This window comes from Heterocephalus glaber, unplaced genomic scaffold, assembly GCF_053883595.1.
Source record: "Heterocephalus glaber isolate CG9 unplaced genomic scaffold, H.glaber_assembly_v1.0 deba00001460, whole genome shotgun sequence".
Classification (NCBI taxonomy): Eukaryota; Metazoa; Chordata; class Mammalia; order Rodentia; family Bathyergidae; genus Heterocephalus; species Heterocephalus glaber.
The window spans coordinates 3,030,808-3,050,664 of NW_028258307.1; the positions used below are offsets into that span (position 1 = coordinate 3,030,808).

Consider the following 19,857-nt stretch of genomic DNA (forward strand, 5'->3'; position numbering starts at 1 on the left):
CCCATGCCACAGCCCTGAAGGCGGCAAGGGCCAAGCCACTGATGGGGTGGCTGCCCCTGCTGGGGGCTGGGGCAGGATGCGTGTCCACAGGTGCCTCCATGTGGCACAGCTCTGGGTGCCCTGTCAGAGCTGGGACTTCTTTCTGTGAGCCTCATGTCCTGCCCTGTGAAATGAGTCCCCAGCCCCAGGACACCAGGAGCGGAGCAGGGAGACTCCAGTTAATAACTGTGAGCGTTATCCTCCCTGCCCTGGCCCTTGCCACACTGATGAGAGCCGCGTGAATCTAGGAAGCCCCTGTCAGCATCCTCACTGCTTCTGTGGCTTCCTGGGCAGGAGGCTGGAGAGATGTCGAGGATGCTCTGCCCCTTGCCTCCGCCCCTGCCCTTTTCCCCTGCAGCTCACAGGCAGCCAACCCTGTGCCCGTGCAGAGTTGGACATATCGTGGGAGACCTCTGTCCTTGCTCCAGGCCAATGCACTGAGTCCCCATCCCTGACTTTCCCACAAATACCCGAAACGTCCCAGAACCCAGGCTTGGAGCTATCGAGGACACAAACAGGCACCCAAGTGGCAAGTGTGGTTCTTTGGTGGCCTTGGGGCTGGGTGGAGGATCAAGGGCCACCTCTGGCCTGACCTCATGGGGACAGTTTCTTTCCAGCACCGTGGAAGTGGTTGGCAGGGCGATGGTGCTGATAGTTACACAGTGGGCACCGAACCCCACCGAACTGTGTGCCCCGAAGCAGTGAATTTTATGTGATGGGAATCTCTATAAAGGGAAAACGGATGAATAGAGAACATGGCCAGGCGAGAACCTCGAGCCCTGAGAATAAAACTCTCCCCACTGTGTTCCCAGTGAAGGGCGCAGGTGAGCAGCAGGCTGGTGACTCCTCGCTGAGACTTTACACTCTTGTTCCTGCAGGTCGGAGAAATCGCCACATCTGCTGCATGTCTCAGGAGCAGTTTTGCACTTGATTTATCAAGAGCCTGCTTTCCTACAGGCTGTGGGAGGCTTTGCGGGTCACCTACCCAATGCCCAGTCCCTGTTCTTCTCTTGAATTTGTTCTAGGGGGCAATGTTCTCATCTAAAAGACATTTCCTGTCCTTTTGTGTAACTCAAAGTAGCCAATGAGACTCAAGCTGCTAGTCTTTGGGTGGGGCTTCTATGAAAGCACTTTTAAAGGGGGCCAACTCAGCTAGAAGAAGCCTTTTCTGTTCCTTCTTTCATGGAAAAACAATGTGATGGCTGGAGCTCTAGCAACTATTTGGATCATGAGACAACTTTGAGGATGAAAGCCACAGCTAAAGATGATGCAGCATAAAAATGGAAGGATTTTAAGTTCCCCATCATGAAGCTGCTGCCGTATCAATTCTGGGCTTCCAATTTAAAAAAACAAAAACAAAACAGCAGCAACCCCTAAGCCTTTATTTCAGACATCAATAGGGCACCATTACACGTTGCTGCATAACAAGCTGCACTTTCAGGCCTTGGGGTGGGGCGGGCACTCTGCTGCCGTGGCTGCACTTGCTTCCAGATGGCTGTCCCCAGGCTGACCCACCAGGGCAGGTGGAGACTACAAAGTCCCAGGGCAACCACACAGAGCCCCGGCCACCCTCCCTGTTTGGTTTTAGCTGTGAATTTGGATTTTGTGACATTGGTGGAAAGACCCGACCCCAACCCTAGTCATTCCTAGGATGTTCTGGAAGCTGAGGGCTTCTCTTCCTGTGCAAGTGAAGGACAGAAAATGCAGGAAGGAGGAAAACTCTCTCGACTTCTCTGAGTTTTTCCTTCCCAGGTTTCTATGGGGAAGCTCTGAGCCTGGTGGCCTGGATGTCCTTCTGGTGCAGACGGAGCTGCGGGCGAAAGCCCAGCAGAAAGGGCGCAGACCGGGGGTTTGCTGTGGTGTAGAGGCCCCTCCCGGGCACCCGGCTGCTGGTGGCCCCAGGCTTCCTTCTGGCACGGTGACCTCTGCTGTGCCGATTGCCAGATGCATTCACTAAAAGAGTTGGTGAGGAAGGTCACCCTGTTATATTTCTCCTGCTTCAGAGGGATGGAAGTTTACTCCTGCCAGGGGGCTGCAAAAATTAGACGCCATCAGTTCCAACAGGTGAGCGTTGAGGCAGAGGGAGCCAGCGCTTCATCACAGAGGAAGTGAAGGGGAGGAAGGCTGTGAGCTGGGCGCCCACTGGAGCTCCCTCAACTCCACCTGCCCAGTGTTTTCCCCTCTCAGGGCAAAGAGCGCCCTCTCCCAGGCACGGTGCAGCCACCAGGATTGCCTGACAGGCAGACAACTCACGGGCCCTTCCTCTCCCTCATCTCCTTAGTGACCAAGAACAGGATCCCCCGCTGGAAAAGCTGCTTCTGATTTCCAAAGAGGGCAAACCCTCTTCACATTTTAAAACACTTTTAAGATGGACTCAAATGGATTTTAAAAATAGACACATTCCTCTTCCAAAATAGGGAAGGACTTTTCAACTATGGAGGGCGAGTTGAATTTTAGTAACAGTAAGAAGGAGGCTTCGGATTGCTTTTTTATTTGGTGCTGGGGATGGAACCCTGGCCTCTTGCGTGGTAGGCGAGTGCTGTACCATTGAGCTATTAACTGACACCTAATAATTTCACGTATTTGTGGGGTGCAGTGTGATATTGTGATACACGCGTGTATTCAATGTGAAATGACCGTATCAGGATCATTAGCATACCCATCACCTTAAACTTTTATAGATTCTTTGTGTGGGGGACATTCAAAACCATCTTTTCCAGTCATTTAAAAATGCACAGTCAATTACTGCTGACTCTGCTGTAGGACATCAGCACTTACTCCTCCCACCAATCAATTTTGTACTTGCTACCCACCCTTCTTCATCCTCACTTCCCCTCCTCATCCCATCCTCTCACAACCACGGTTCTATTCTCTGCTTCTGCTTTTTAAAGATAGGATCTTGCTGTGTTCCCAGGTTGCACTCAACATCCTGGGCTCAAGTTATCTTCCTGCCTCAGCCTCCCAAGAAGCTGGAACTACAGGTGCCTGCCACCCCACACAACCAAGTTCACCGTCTGAAGCTGCCATACATGAGTGAGAACGGAGTACTATATGTCCTTCAGTTCCACCCACATTGCTGCGAAAGACAGGATTTCATCATCTTTTTATGGCTTAGTAATATTCCATTATATGTATACCATCACCTTCTCATCCGCTCATCTTCCCTGGACACATGGATTCCCTGTCTTGGCTGCTATGAATAGCACTTCATCTAACATGAGAAGATGGTTATTTCTGGTTTCAACTCCTTTGGATATGTACTTAGTAGTGGGATTGCTGGATCATGCAGTGGTTTCACTTTGATCTTTTTGAGAAACGCCAATACTGTTTTCCATGATGGCTTTACTGATTTACATCCTCACCAACAGGGAATAAGAGTTGCCCTTTTTCCACACCCTTGCTGCCATTTTTTTTCTTTGTCTTGTTGATGGTGGCCATTCTTCTCTCCCTCCCAGTTTTTCCTTTTCATTAATACATTTTTTTTAGACAGGGTTTTGCTGTGTAGCCCGGGCTGGCCTTGAACTCATGGCAATCCTCCTGTCTCAGCCTCCTGAGTGCTGAGATTATAGGCATGCACTACCATACAGGGGTAGTATATATTTTCATCACAAAATAATTTTTTTTTCTTGTGGGGAGTTGGCGCATGTACATAACACATCTCAACTCTTTCATGCCCTTATCCTGTCTTCCTCCTCTCCCTCCATCTACTGATTCCCTTCCCATTTGAAAGAGACTGATCTCCCTACTTCCTATTATCTATCTTTTATTTTGCTTTTTATTTGTATTTTGGGTTTCTTGACTAAGATAAACCATGTGATATTTCAACTTGTGTATCTGATTTACTTCTCTTAACATTATGTTGTCAAGGTACATCCATTTTCCTACAAATGACTCAAATTTATCCTTCTTTAGAGCAGAATAGTACTCCATTGTGTATGAACACCTCATTTTCTTTATCCATTCACATAGGCTGCTTCCAAGATTTAGCTATTATGGGTAGGGGTATGCATGTATCACTGTAATGTGATCTCTTTAATTCTTTTTTTTTTAAATGGGATTGGAACATGTACTCTTCTTTTTTTTCTCCATTTAGTTTATTGGTACATTTTAGGTATACAGTACAGTTACATTCATCATTGGGATCTTGTACCTTTACATGATGTATCTTGGTTCTTATTTTTTTCCCTATTCCCCTGCCCTCCACCCCCTCCACCCTTCCCTATTTACAAAGACTTTGTTCCCATGTTTTTCCTTTCCTCATATTTTTTCTTTTCCCTTCTTTCCTTTCCCCTTCCCTTGCACTTCTCCTATCCCTTTAAACTTTTTCTTCCTATTTCACAATATCAATTATACATTTTGATCCTTATTTACACTTTTAGTTTTTCACACCAGAGAAACTATTCAGTATTTACGCATGTGTGTCCTATTTATTTCACTTAAGAGTGTGGCCTCAATGTGCATCCACTTAGCTATAAATGTCTCTAGTTTCTCATTCTTTATGGCTGAGTAGTACTCCATTTTATAAAAAAACCCCACATCTTCTTTATCCAGTCTCCAGTTGATGGGCAATAGGGCTGTTTCCAAGTTTTAGCTATTACAAACTGTGCTGCTATAAACATGGGTGCGCATATATCCCTGTGGTATGATTCTTTTAATTCTTTGGGGAAGATCCCCAGTAGAGGAATAGCTGGGTCAAATGGGACTTCCAATCCTAGTTGTTTGAGGTATCTCCATACTGACTTCCATAGTGGTTGCACCAGTCTGCACTCCCACCAACAATGGAGCAGGGTTCCTTTCTCCCCACACCCCTGCAAGCATTTGTTATTGGTTGATTTCTTGATAGCGGCCATTCTTTCTGGGGTGAGGTGGAATCTCAGCATTGTTTTCACGTGCATCTCTCGAATGACTAATGATGTTAAACATTTCTCCATATGTTTATTTGCTGCTTTTACTTCTTTGTCTGAGAAATGTCTGTTCATTTCAGATGCCCATTTTTGAATTGGGTCTTTAAATTTGGGGGGGTCTGATTTTTTTGAGTTCTTTATATATTTTACATAGTGGACCTTTGTCTGAGGAACAGCTGGTAAAAAATTTTCCCTACATTGTAGGTTGTCTCTTAGTTCTGTTGGTGGTTTCTCTTGCAGGGCAGAAACTTTTTAATAAGATGAGATCCCAGTTATTGATTCTTTGTGCTAGTTCCTGTGCTACTGAGGTTTTGTTCATAAAGTCCTTTCCTATGCCAGTGTCTTCGAGAGTTCTACCTAACTTGTCTTCCAGCAAGTTTAGTGTTTCTGTTTTAATATTTAGATCTTTAATCCCACTTTGATTTTAGTTTAGTGCATGGTGAAAGATAGGGGTCTAGTTTTAATCTTTGGCAAGTTGAAATCCAGTTTTCCCAGCAGCATTTATTGAAGAGGCTATCTTTCCTCCAGCGAGGGTAGTTGGTTCCTTTGTCAAAGATGAGATGGCTGAGTGTGTCTGGAGTTGTTTCTGCATCTTCTAATCTGTTCCACTGGTGCTCAGGTCTGTTTCTTTGCCAGTACCATGCTGTTTTTATCACAGTAGCTTTGTAGTACAGTTTCAAGTTGGGGATTGTGATACCCCCTGCCATGACTCTGTTGCCTAGAATTGCTTTTGCTATTCTAGGTCTCTTCTGGTTCCAGATGAACTTTTGGATTGTTTTCTCTAGATCTTTGAAATATGCTGTTGGGATTTCAATCAGGATTGCATTGAACCTGTATAGCAGTTTTGGAAGTATGGCCATTTTCACTATATTGGTTCTTCCTACCCAGGAACAGGGGATGTCTTTCCATTTTCTTATATCCTCTTCAATCTCTTTTTTCAGAGTGCTGTAGTTCTCAATGTAGAGGTCTTTCGCTTCCTTCATTAGATTGATTCATAAATATTTCATTTTTTTGGATGCTCTTGTGAAAGGGATTGTTTCCCTAATTTCTCTTTCAGTGAGTCTGTTATTTGTGTACAAGAAGGCTATTGATTTTTGAGTGTTGACCTTGTATCCAGCTTCTCTACTGAATCTGTCAATTAAGTCTAGAAGTCTTTTGGCAGAATTTTTTAGGTCTTTGATCTCTTTAACTCTTTCAGGAAGATACCTAGAAGGGGAATATTTGGGTCAAATTGAATTTTTGTTTTCAGTTTTTTGAGAAATCTCCATTCTGATTTCCATAGCAGTTGTACTAGTTTACATTCTCACCGACAATGTAGAAGCCTATCCAGCCTATTCAACATTTGCTATGATTTGATCTCTTTTTTTTTTTTTTTTTTGGTACCAGGGATCGAACTAGGGTTCTTGCGCTTGTGAGGCAGGCGTTGGAACCACTGAGCTAAATCCCCAGACCATGATTTGATTTCTTGACTGTAGCCATTGTTTCTGGGGTAGGTGGAGTCTCAGTGTTGTTTTAATTTGCATTTCTGTAATGGTCAGAGACATTGAACATTTTCTCAAGTATTTATCAGCTATTTGTACTTTATTCTTCTGAGAAGTATTCATTCCTTTTAGTTGTCTATTTTGTGATTGGGACTTTCATTTTTGGGGGGAGGGATCTAATTTTTGTGAGTTCTTTATACATTCTAGATAATAGTTCTCTGACAAATAGCTGGCCAATTTTTTCCTATTTTGTAGGTTGACTCCCTTTCTTAGTTGTTTGCTTTGCTATGCAGAAGGTTTTTTAATTTGACATGATCCCATTTGTTGATTCTTGTTACTCTTTAATGTGCCCTTGGGCTTCTGTTCAGAAAGTCTTTGCCTACATCTATGTCTTCAAGAGCTGCACCTATTTTATCTTCCAGCTAAAGTGTTTCTTTTTTTAAAATTCAGATCTTTGACCCATTGTGATTTTAGGGGAGCTGGGCATTCTAACTTTGGAGAGATGACACAGCTTGGTTTGGAGTGGGGAATTGGGTGGATATGATTTCAGTTCGAGCAACCTGTGATTGCCTTTGCGAGTGTAGGAGTTCCGACCACAGTGTCCTGGTGGGTTCTGGCCTAAGTGCTGTGAGAACAGACAGAATCCTGACCCTGGAGAGGCCAGGCCAGGTGACAAGAGTTATGTTAATGAATGGTGACCAGCACAGCACGATTAGAGAGAGGTTTAGACAATACAGACTGAGCTGCTAATTGTAGATCAGATTGGAAGGGAAAGGAAACTCAAGTGGGAGGTGAGAGCTGACACCATGTTTATCTTTTCTGAAGAAAATGTGAAGACTCTGAAGGCAAATTGCAGGTTCAGAGTGGGCAGAAAGTGGCAGCTTGGCTTCAACACAGGCAGGGATAAAGCTCAGGGGGTGTATTAATTTGCTTGGGTTGTCATAGCAAAGGACCACTTGTAAGCTATTGCTTCTCCATTCCTGAGGCCCGAAGGCCAAGCCCAAGGTAGGTTTCCTGAGGCCTTGCTCCTTGGAGGAGGTCAGCCAGCTTTTCCTCCCTGTGTCACCTATGTCTCCCGCTGTGAGCGCCTGTGTCTGGATCCGCTCTTCTCTTAAGGACAGGGCAGGTTGGGTTCAGGCCCAGCCCAGTGATCTCATTTGCCCTGGGTGACTTCCTCACAGGCCCCATCTCCAACGACAGCAGTGTTCTGAGGAGCTGGGCTTCAAAACAGGAATTTGGGGGAGGGGTCCATAATTTAGCCCATAATGGGAAAATGAAACTGCCCATCAGATAGAGGGGATCCAACCCCAGAGAGGGAACAGAAGGTCGCCCGGGGACATTGGGACATTGCCAGGAGTTGATACCCCCAGATGCAAAGCCGACATTGTGTCAGCAATGTCGGGCCACGTTCCAGCATCACGGCTCTCCCTCCAGCCCGGGTCTCCTGTTGGGCTCCGGTGCCCAATTTCCAGTGCCTTTAGGAAATTCTCACTTCAAGTCCCCTTGATGTTCACCAGGGTGTCATCAAGTTCCTGTGAGTCAGGCCCTGTCCCCAGCCCCAGCGTCATCAATACCATTCTCACAGGCTGCATTTACAGTACCCTGAAACATGTAAGTCACCTCCTTTTCTGCTCTTTTCCTCTTCCTTTGTATTCAGGTGCTATCCAATGTAATCAATTCATCTTCATTGTCATTTGACAGAGCCCCTAGTGAGCACGCTGTCTCTCTCTCTCCTATTCTATAGACAGCAACCTGCCTGATATTTTCCAAATGTTATTTTTCACTTGCTTTAGTACCTTGCTCCCAAGTTCTAGTTTAAAGGAAAGCATGACAGCACATGAAGCATGGTAGTGGGCAGGGAGTGCTGCTTGGACCCCGGACCTGAACCCTAAAAGCCGTGACTTTGGCCAAATCTCTCCTGATTCCAGAGCCTCGAGTACTTATTCTTTAAATGGGGCACAGGACCAGCTAACAACAGCAGTGTGAGGCTTTAGACTGAATTAGTGTTGATGAAGGCCCCAGACAAACACTAAGCATTGTGCTTATCTCTTCAGGGCATTTCAAGTACAATCACCTAATTAATGTTGACCTTGGCCTTTCCTGAACTCGAAGCACTTTGCTGAAAGGTCTCTCGAGGCGGCTGCTTTACTTCCAGACTTGCAGCTTACACAGAACATCCGGTAGTCCAGGAAGACCAGAAACCAGTGGAGGGAAGCAACTTACATTCGCTCTTCCTCTCTGCAACAGAGCAGAAAGCCAGCAGACAGGAGTGTGTCAAGCTCACGTACGTTGATTGGGCACCATCGATATACAAAGTATCCATCATCTTCATAGGCAGAGGAATCAATAAAACAGAATAGAAGTTCCTGCTCTCCAAGAGCTCCCAGCCTGCCTTGGAAGCTAAGATTCCAGAACTAAAAAAGATAAATAAATAAGGTAGTTTCGGGTTAGCAAAAGATACTCAGGCCCTGAAAGAAAGTGGATCTCCACCAGCTGAGGTGGTGAGAAAGGGTTGGTGGCCAGGAAGATGCGGGCAGCATCTCGGAGGACAAGTGAGATCGGGGTGGGCGGGGCCGGAAGTGGGGTGAGAGAGCGAACAGATCTTGTGGGTTGGCATGGAGGAGGCTTTGCCAAAGTTGCGGAAGCAGAAGGGCCTGGCTGTGGGGATTGGGTAAGACAGCAGAGGCCTTGAACGGTGGCCTGAGAGGTAACTGCTGTCCCTTGGCCATGGGGAGACGCAGGGTTCGTGTGCAGGGCAGTGATCTTCTTCCAGCTGGGGCTGGCACCAAATACTACTGAAGGAAGGCGCAGGATCCTGCGTAGGTGTTTATCTGAGCATGGCGCGTTCTATAGAGATGACTGCAACCTACAAATCCAGGCAGAAAAACACAAACAGTCAAGCGAAGGCACTGAAGGCGTTTTATTTTTCAGCAAATAGTGTGGCATGAAAATCTCTTAGTCGCTCGAGGTTGTTTCCTCTTTCTAGACCAGGCAGTCTGCAGTCTCCAGTGTGCCCTTCAGCATCGTGGAGGGCGTGACAGGAACTTCCGCTCACACTTGTGGCAAAGGGCTGCTTCTCCCTGTCCCTCCCTCACGTCAAACGGTTGCCGGTTTGCAGCGGGGAGGATGAGCCTCACGAAATCGTGGTGCTGTTCATGCGAGATAACTATCTTCCCAAAGCTGTTTCATGGTTCTGGAAGAGGAAACATGCAATAGAAAAAAAAAATTGTTTTTTAAAGAAAGAAAATGGTTTTAGTCCTTTGCAAAACAAAAGAGTGGATCCCTCTGTCCAATTTTTGTGCATGAATTAAAAGACAGCACCTAAGCGCCTTGTAACCTCCTCCTCTTCCCTCCTGCATGGCCTCTTTTCGGGCCTCTGCTGCCCTACACAAACGCACACGCACACAGCTGGTACTTCCAGCCTTGCTTGCCATTGTCACAATCAGAGCATTTACTGATCCCTCGCAGGAGCTGGCGCCTTCGGAATGATTTGCCAAATGTGTCTCGCTGAAACAGGAGCTCATCGCCTCACACCCATCTGAATGGGACCGTTCCTCTGAGGGGAAGGTTTGGATGATTAACCTCTTGTGGGGAGGGTGGAGAGTGAGGACAGGAACTTTTCCAGGGAGCCTGGTGCTTGCCAAAACTTTGCAGTGCCTCTTGCTGTCGCTTTGCGTACCGGGGGTGCTGTGGACCCCAGGCCCCTAAAAACCCCCGGCCTCTGAAGAGGAGACGGATGGGGATGGAGCGCGTGCCCCGGGAAGCACATCTGTGTTCCAAGCCGCTGCTCGGCCTCCGTGGGGGCGGCATCCAGGACCTGAATGTTTTATGGAACTGCTAATAGGGAATTTTCTGCTTGAATTCCCTGCTGCTTAGAGACAGAAGCCACCCGAGGGCTCTGAGTCAGGCCCAGGGTTGGAGTGGAAGGCTTCTTATTTGCATATCATAGCTGCCTGTGCATCCTGGTCCAGACAAAGCCAGGCCTCTCCCCAGCACAGCCCTGAGTGTTGCTGTGTGTGCACATGGGTGCACACACATGTGAACACACGCCGGGGGGCCCAGTGTTGTGCTAAGGCTGCGCACACACACCAGAGGAGACCTGACCCGTCTGCGATACACTGGGGCCCTCCAAGCTTGCAAAGTGCATTTGGGATGAACCTATCCCCAAAGTGCATAGGTTCCAGATGGTTTTAAATGAATGAATCATGGATGCAGAAGAGGGCAGTTAAGGGAAGGACGGACGATTACACCTGGGTAAAATAATCACAGATGTGGATCCAGAAATAAGAAAGAAAGCCTTGGTATGATGATTTTTAAACTTCTTTTCAAAATTTTACTCCATGCTTTCAGAGTAATGTTTATATAGTGAAATAGGGAGAAAAATGTTAAGGTTCAGTGAGATGACTTTCAAAATGTAGCTAGAGTCTTCCCAAGCAATACTATATTCCCTTACACTAAAATATTGGCAGAATGTATAAATATTCTACCATAAAACAATTGTCCAATAATTTCCTGAGCTGGAAAGATCATGTATGGAACAGGAGGTGGTATTTTCTCCCAAAATGAGAATTTTTTTCTGACTATACAAATAATTCATGCTCATTATAAAAAAAATCAGACAATACAAAAAGTTATAAAAATGGAAGTAAAAAAATCATCTGAAATTTTACCTCTCACAGATAACTGCTATTCATGTTTAGTTTTATTAATTCTAATTTTTGCTCTAAAGAGCTTCACGATTTGATTTAGGTAAGAAACCAACCAAACCTACATGAAGTCATTCTTTTGAGGGAGGTTTTCAGGAGAGCAGTTTAGAGAAGTGAGCGTTTTATATAGATCAGAACAAGAGAAAGTTCTAGGAGGTAGACGGGAACCCACTTGGACCTCAACCTTCAGGGTCTATTATGGTTTATATCTAGATGTCCCCCAAAGCCTATGTGCTCATAGGTGGGGGTTTGGGGAGGAGATTGGGTCATGGGAGCATGATACTCATCAGTGGAAGAGGCCACTGATGAGTTTATAGCTAAATGTGATGCTGGGAGGTAAAGACTGGTTGGAGGAGATGGGTCACTGGGGGTGTGGCCTGGAAGGGTCTTTCTCCCTCCTCCTCCCTTGATCTCTGCTTCCCACCATGCCGTGAGCTCTTTCTCTTCTGACACACCACCCTGCCTTGGAGCAGCCGACTATGGACTGAAACTTCTACAAACCATGGGCCAAAATAAACCTCCCTTCTTTACAGTTGTGGGTGTCAGGTATTGTGTCCCAGGAACAGGAAAGTAGCTAAGACAGAGTACCAGGGAAAATGGCAGAACTATTTGGGTGAAATGGATTATTTACTTACTTCTATAGTTCAAGTCATTCTATGATTATTTTACAGAAGTGAGAATAAAAGGAAAGTGAAAAACAAATTTATTAAAAATTTTAATAAGAATTCAAATGTAGTGAATCTTTTTGCATCGGGTAAATTTTGATCCACAAACATGACCCAAGATGAAACAATGGTGTCACCTAGCCTTTTAGCAGAACGGAATGATCCAGATTCTTGTCACAAATTATGACATGATCATGTCCTGCCTGTTGACTAACAGGATGAAAATACTAGATTTCCTTTTTGTCCTTAGAAATGGGTTGTTTACACATCACTTCTTAGATCCAAAAAGATTCACTCAGGACAGTGTCAGCTGAGGACTCAGAGTCTGAGATTTCACTTTTAGAATAAATTTTAGCATTGCTATTAGAATCTAGCTAGAGTGCTGCTCTCTGTCTCTCTTCATTTTATCTTCCGGTTCATCTAATAATTTGAAATGTCTCTCTCTGTCCATTTCTCTTCTTTGCTTTTATAGGTGGAAAATGAAAAATTCTGAATTGTGAATGTGTTCAATGAATGCTAAAAGCAGACTCCAAAAATGATATCTCCTGCCTTCCTTCATACTTCCTTGAAAGGTGATGTACATAATTCTTTTGGCAATAAGAGAAAGAAAGTCTGCTTCATTGTAGGCAAATTCCATCATTCTTGCATTTAAAAATTATTTTTGTCTGTTTTTCCACAGCTGGGAACAACTGATGGGTAATGATGAATAACAATAATTATTAAAATGAAAGTAAAATGTTTTAGGACATAGGAAAAATACAATCACCAACATCCAATAAGGTATTGTGGATACACTGTCCTTAGATACAGTGAGTCTCAGTGGACCTTCTGGTAACTGCAAGATAGAGTAAGTTCTGGATAATAAAAAAGTATGGGGGCCGGGGATTTAGCTCAGTGGTTCCGCTGCCTGCCTTGCAAACACAGGGTCTGGAGTTCCATCCCTGGTACCCAAAAAAAAAAATTATGTAAGTTCTCTCTGTGTTTTGGAAAATCATTAAAAAAGAAGAAAAGTCACAAACTTCAATTTGCATGAAGAGTTTGAACTCAAAATAAGAAACACAGCAGGGGACTTAGCACAGTGGGTGGGTAGACGGGCAAAGGGCTGATGGGACAGGGTGGGCTGATGGGTGGGCCAGGGAGAGGCGGCTGGGCTTGGGGGTACGAGAGTCAGGGAAGAAATCAGGTTCCTCAGCCAATGCTCTGTTGAGAAGTAGGGCCAGGAGGTGGTGGATCCTGTGATGCCACCCGTCACTCATGCTGACTGACATGAACTCTTTTGTACAGGCTACACTCCAACACCCCTGAAGGATGCAAAGATTTTGCTGGCTGCTTTCTATTGTGATTGTGGAGCTTTGTTCCCAAGGAGAAAATTTAGCTTTTAATGTGTAATAAAAATCATACACAAGAATCTTAACATTCAATTCAGGGCATTATGCTATTATTTCAAAGTACTTCAGTAGGTACTACATTCATTAACACAAATTAAAACCCACATGCTGTCTTCAAAGCCGATTAAACCCAGCCACCTATGAACAAATAAGCTATTTGCTTAAGCCCTGTTCTGGTGGAAGCTCATATGCCTGCACAGGCCTTGACTGGCCCTGGTTTGCTGTTTAGGCTCTGATGAAAGACACTCAGGGTCTTCATCCAGAAACGAGAAATTGGAGAGTGAATGTGACCACAGCCTTTCACCTGGCAGGTGCAGTGCACAAAATGGACACATTTTGGAAGTTCAATAGAGAATGGGCACAAATTCTGGAAGTTCGATAGAGAAACAGCTTGTGGAGCCATTATCCCAAGAGGTGGCAGCGAATTGGGAAACGAATTGCAAAGATGAAGCTAAAGGAGGAGATGACAGTTAGAATTGGCCATTGAAGGGGGTCTGCATTTGCCCCCACTGCCGCCAGGTTGGTTGCAGATCCTGCCTACTTGTCTGGGAAGTGGTCAGCTCTGAGAGGAGCACCTTGCTGTGGGGACACACCCCCATCCACATTTGTCCCTCCTCCTCACAAAGCAATCTTCTGCCGTTGCCTGAGCCCAGGAACTGGCTGGCAGGTGGGCCTCTCAGGAGGCTGCAGTCACACAGCAGCTGGAGCTATGTCCTCTCAAGGCTGCCTGGAGGTTCTGTCTGTTTTTAGGGCTCCACTTGGGGCCAGGGCCGTGAACACCAACTCTTGGCCTCTTCACTGTTACCTGGGCTTCCCCTCAACCTGTCAGCTCAGACTGAAGACCGCACATCCCGTGAGACAGCACTGGGCTAAAGCACTTGTCATAATCTGCCTCGGAAGTCACACAGGGCTGCTTGTGCTGCGTTCTTTTTGTTAAATGTAGGTCCCTAAGGCCAGCCCGTAGTCAAGGATAGTAGAATTAGACTCTGTTTTTTTTTGTTTTTTTTTTTTGAAATTTAAAGAAATTATTGAAATTTATTGAAGGTCTGAAAAACAATTCCTAAAAGATTGACTTTTCCAGAAAACTGTAGCTACACAATGCACTGCGTCTATCATGTTACAACGTGCATTAGACACAAATACAAAAACCATGAAACAATTCACCATCCTTCAACAATTTGAGCAAAGAGAAAATGCCTAAGGAACAACGTGGATGACTTGCAAAGGATGGGCTCTTTAAGCACCGTTAAAAAAAAAAAGAGCACAGATGGATGAGTGTATTCACTTATATACACTGAATTGGACCTTTGGCAGGAATCAGAGCATTTTGTCCTATAGCATCGACACGTATTATAAAAGTGTGTAGTGTCAAGGAATAGAACCACCAGCATTCAAAAGCAGCTTTGTCAACTAGGCAATGAAACACTCTACACCGTGTCTCTGTTGTCCATCATTGAATGCACTGGTAGCAACTTTGACATGAAAAGAAAAAAGGAGCTGCAACCCCTTTTATTTTCTGTTTAAAATCAAAACAACTTCGACTCTGTTGTACACTAACATCTTCAAAGTACATCATTTGTACAAGAGAAGGGCTAGGAACAAGAACGTGTTGACAGAGATCCAAACCCGGGTGAGAGCGCCTCACACCGCTTTCTGATGGTACTCAGGAGGGGCCACTTCACAATCACTGGCACTAAAGAAGGTTGCTGAATTCTTCGCCGGATACTTGAGGAAATCATGAAGATAATTCAGTAATAAAGCAGGGCTCTATATCTCTTCCAGAGGTGTGTAGGCCGACATCTCTCCAATCCGTACAGATAGCTCAGTAGATGTGGTGCCCCGTACACCTGCGACATGGGTGCATCAGGGTGACCAGCAAGGACCTCAGAGTACCGTGGTCTCTCAGATTTGTAGAGGAGCTGAGCGCCCAGCATCACACTGAAGTGTTCTTTTATCCCTGCTACAACCCCATTAACAGCATACTCCTTATTACCCGTGTTTCCTCGAGATTTCTTGTAATTCACATAGTTCTCTACAATGGAACCCACATTCTTCTTGGCAGGAAGGTAAAAGAGCTGCTTCTGTCTGGCAATTAAGTCCCAGTCATCAACAAGCCATGGTTTTAGCTTTTCAGGGATCTTTACTCTAACTTCAACTCTGTTCATAAGTGTCTCTTCATTTTCAACAGTAGGATCTCCCGGGGTCCTCTTCTTCCCAGGAGGCTGAGGTGTCTCACTGGTACTGCCACCATCTCCATTACCAGGGGTTTTTTGTTTGCTCTTTTTTGTTTTCACTTCAGCATTTTTCTGCTGCAGACCAGATGTCCTCTTTCCTCGAGCAGCCCCTCTCATCTTTCCCGCTGCATATCTCTCCTGATTGGCTTTTTGAAGTTCTCGCTGTTTCTGTAGATTGGTGTCCACATATTTGAGTACTCTGCTTTCTGGAACCCATTCCTCCCAATTTTTATTCCAACCACTGTAATGTATAAAGTATTTTACTTGTTTGTTCTTTATGGCAGCCTTTACATGCTTTGCTTCATAAAGAAGAGGCTCATGAAAGCACAGTACTCCTTCACCCTCCTGGAACTTGGGCTTTGGGTCCTGCTTGGGCGCCATTTATAAGTGATTCACCACCTCCTTCTCCCACCACCCGGACTACTGCCCCCTACTCTCTACCCTACCAGAGCTCATGTCAGACTCAAGGTCAGGCAGAGCTGATGTACATCCTGGACCCACAGAGCTCCTAGACTCTGCTTTTTGGTGGAAAACCCATTGGTTTTTAAAAGAGAGAACTGGCTGTCATAGCCACATACTGACAATGATAGCTAACATCTCCCCTGTGCCATCCACTCAGTTGAGCATTATGTCCAGACCTGCAACTGAGTAGGGCTTTACAGTTTCAACCCCCTTCCTATGCGTTATTTTACTCAGTATTCTCTAAAACCATGCCTGGTCTGATTTTCAAATAAAGCAATAAGAGTCTAGGAAGTTCATCCATAGTTCCTGAGCTAGTGGCTGACTCAGAGGCTACTCAAACCCGAGGCTGTCCTGGGATTGCAAGTTTCTTTCCATTCATCACTCTCTTGACACATCCAGGATGGAGAAGGAGGACAGCCAGGCAGCCTGCTCACTCTGAGGCAACGTGGCCCGTGCTCTGGATCGTCACAGCTGAGACACTTGGAAAGGTGGCACTGTTACTCCCTACACGGGGTGACAAGCATCAATCAGTGCCACTTCAGGTATACCGCATACAAGTCACCTCTCCCATACCTAGTAAAACTTGCCTGGCACCCTGTGTCCTGTGCTTTGCCACCAATCATGCTTTCGTTGTTAAACTTCCCATCTAGTTAAATAACCCCAGCAAAGGCTAATGGAACTAACTGTAAGAACATGAGTGGATGATGACCTCCCACGTCGAAGACATCAACCGTCTTACATGTACCTGCTCGACATCCCACAGACTCAGTGTCCCACTGAAACAGAGGACGGGTTTGAGCTTGGTGGGCAGAGGCTCCCCCCAGGATCTCAGATCCCTCTCTTAGGGCTGCACCATGGGTGGGGGAGACAGGAAGCCACATGGTAGACAGAGTGGCAGGGGAAGCTTGGGGTGAATACTGCCATCAGCCTGCCTCCATTGGGCAGCAGCAGCTGGATCGCACGAGGGGACACAAGTCCTTCCTGCTAGGGGGCCCCGGTGATGTATCTCATGTCACCCCAGACCGTTCTAGAAGGACCATGGCGTCAGAAGAAGAATCTATTTTAAACTAGACGTGTGAGACTGAAGGGACCGAGACCTGGTGTCCATTCTGCTCCTATTTGTCTGTGTGAGCCTGAGCCCATGGCTGGGGCCGTGTCCCTCTCCCTGGGGTTCTCTGTTCCCACCTGTGAAAGTGACAGCTGACTCATCTTCTGGTCATAGTCACCTGGGCTGGGTAGACACAGACGTGTCTGCCAGTTAGAGGGAGTTGACTCAAGCCTTTCTGCTCTTGGTTAAAGGGATTTGTTATAGGCTGTTCAAAGTAAACGAGAATACCCCCGGGGAATAATGTTTTAAATGGAACTGCAGAAAAAATTTATTGTGACTGTTAAGTGGCTAAAGAACAGAGAATCCCCAGGGAGTGCTTGGATGGCACTCATCACACTTGGGAAAGCACGTGCCTTCCCATTAATGGGAGAGAGTGCAGACTTGTGGCTAATAACTGCCTTGTGCCACCCATAGGATTTATGGGGCACAATAATGTGCTTTTCCCATTCTTTGGATTTCACTTCCTTCCTGAAAGCCTTCACTGGTCTCACTCAGGTCTTGTAAACATCAACTTAAACTGGCACATTTGAAGCGCAAGGTTTCTTGAAAGGCCTGGACTATCTGTAGCTTTCCATTGCTCTTATCTCGGGTTCCCAAGGTCATTACAAGATGGCTGTGCTTTGTGTAATTTCCAGCCTCTCACCCAGCTATCTACACTATTTATCTGGCTCGTCTGGTTCAGCACCCTCTTTTCTTCTAGTTGATGCAATCTCTGTTCCTGGCAGGCTGCGTCACTGGAGGGAGCAGGCCACCTTGGGACCCACCTAGATCCGGTGTCAGGTGTCGGGGGTCTCCGTGGGAGCCCTGGTGACAGGTTAGCATCTTAGATCACTTGGCCTCCACTCCTTGGAGGATGGGTGGGAGGTAAAGGGGAGCTAGGGAGTGGGGAGGCAGAAGTCTCTGCAGAATTCGGAATTCGTCTTCCTGGGGCTGTTGAGGAGACGCGAGCCAGGCCCATGTGCTGGGGCTGACTCAGCGCCGCTGGTCTTCCACAGCAAGAGGGGGCTGGGGAACCCAGGCTGGGCGCATGTCTTCGTGACCAGGGCACTCGGTGCGGAGCTGAGGCGGATTCTAAGGAAAGCTGTTAGTGCAGAGGAGCTGGGCAGATAAACAAGGGAACAGCAGCACACAGCTCAGCTGGCTGGGGCACAGAGCTCCATGGACAGCAGGTTCCACCTGGGGGAAAGGACGCAAATGACCCGGGTGACTCTTGGTCAAGAAGTCCTCCAGCTCTCTCTCTCTTTTCTTTTTTGGCCAGGAACCTGAGGGGCAGAACTGGGAATCATGACAGGTTCTTGGGAAAATGAATTTGCAGCATCTGGGAATGGCTCACGGTGGGCAGAGAGCAGGCAGAAGGGGCGCCCTGGGGTGACAGCTGTAGCCCAGGCATGGGAGGAGGGGGGCGGGAAAGTGGTTTGATGATAACTCTAATGCGCTTGGAGCTCAAACTCCAGCAACATCCAAACAGCGCCACAGGAAACATTTCCAAGTTTGTCTTCTGCCCCAATGTCAGTCCCTAATACGAGGAACTGGGACTACTATAGTTTCCTGCCTCAGCCTCCCCTTCTGTGTGTGGCGTCTTCCCAGCTTCTGGAGTTGCCTTAGTAGATGCAGCTCTGGCCTTTCCTCTGGATGAACTCCCCCGACCCAGTGCCCCACCCCGAATTCTCTCCGTCTGGGTAAGTGAGGCTGAGGTTTCTTAGCAAGCACTGAACTATTCCTTCGGATCTCCTCTATCCCCTCTTCCCACTCCTACAGAAAGTCAATTTTAATTTTGTTACTTCTGTGCATTTATTTATTTATGGGGTTTTTTTTGTTTTGTTTTGTTTTTTTGAGACAGGATCTTGCTATGTAGTTCAGGCTGGCCCTGAACTCACTATGTAGCCCAGGTTGGCCTCAAGCTCATGGTGATCTTCCTGCCTCAGCCTCCTGAGTGCTGGGGTGACAGGCGTGAGTCACCACACCTGGCTTCTAAGTCTCTATCTCTTGTCCTGATTAGGATCTCCCTCCCCTCCCCTTCCCCTGTGACCTCATCTATAGAACTCTTCTCACCATAAAGGCCCATTTAGGCCCAATGGCACTTTGTATACAAAGTTGCCCGAGATTTCTGTGAACAGAATCTGTTCTTTCCTTTCCTCTGCTGCCATAGCAACGTTGTTGCACGGAACCCTGTTGTTTTATTTATGTATCTGATTGATCTGTATGTCATACCCCTTACCACTCTCTCCCTTGAAATGTAGATATCAGTTATTTTTTCTTCCTGAGCACTATTCCTCCTGATGACCAACATCCCTTTCTTTAATGTCCTGACTGCGATTCTCTGTCTGGCCAATGCCGTTCTGCCTCTGTATGGCCCCCTGAATGGCAGCCAGACCTGCCATCATCCTCAGCCCTTCTCCCCAGGCAGAAGCTGGGACCACATGGGGCTGTCTCTTCTCCGCTGAAACTCAGTATGGGCATCCACCAGCATTGGAAGGGTGAATCACTGGATGAGGCCCATTTTGCACATGTTTTTCAGGAGTCCATAACCACTCCCCAGGGGGATGCTAAGGATAAAAGGGGAAGTGGCTGGGGAAGGGGACTTTGTAAAGTTTGCAGCTTATGCTGAGACATGAGATACTCCTTAGCTCATTTGTGGACTCTGGGATGCTGGTGAAATATCAGTCCACCTCCATTTCTTTCTTTTTTTTTTTTTTTGGTACTGGGGATCGAACTTGGGTCCTTGGGCTTGCATAGCAGGCAGCGAAACCACTGAGCTAAATCCCTGGCCCTCCACCTCCATTTCTAATGGACAGTGTTGGAACTAGGGTCCTCTGGAAACGCATCCAGCCTCCCGGAGGGTGTAAGGGGTGGATGGAAGAAAGGGACTG

At 46.4% G+C, this 19,857-nt stretch overlaps 1 pseudogene; it reads right to left on the reverse strand.

Moving 5' to 3' along the window:
* Positions 1-14,796: 14,796 nt before the first annotated feature.
* LOC101723107 (mortality factor 4-like protein 1) lies at positions 14,797-16,009 on the reverse strand (annotated as a pseudogene).
* Positions 16,010-19,857: the final 3,848 nt, after the last annotated feature.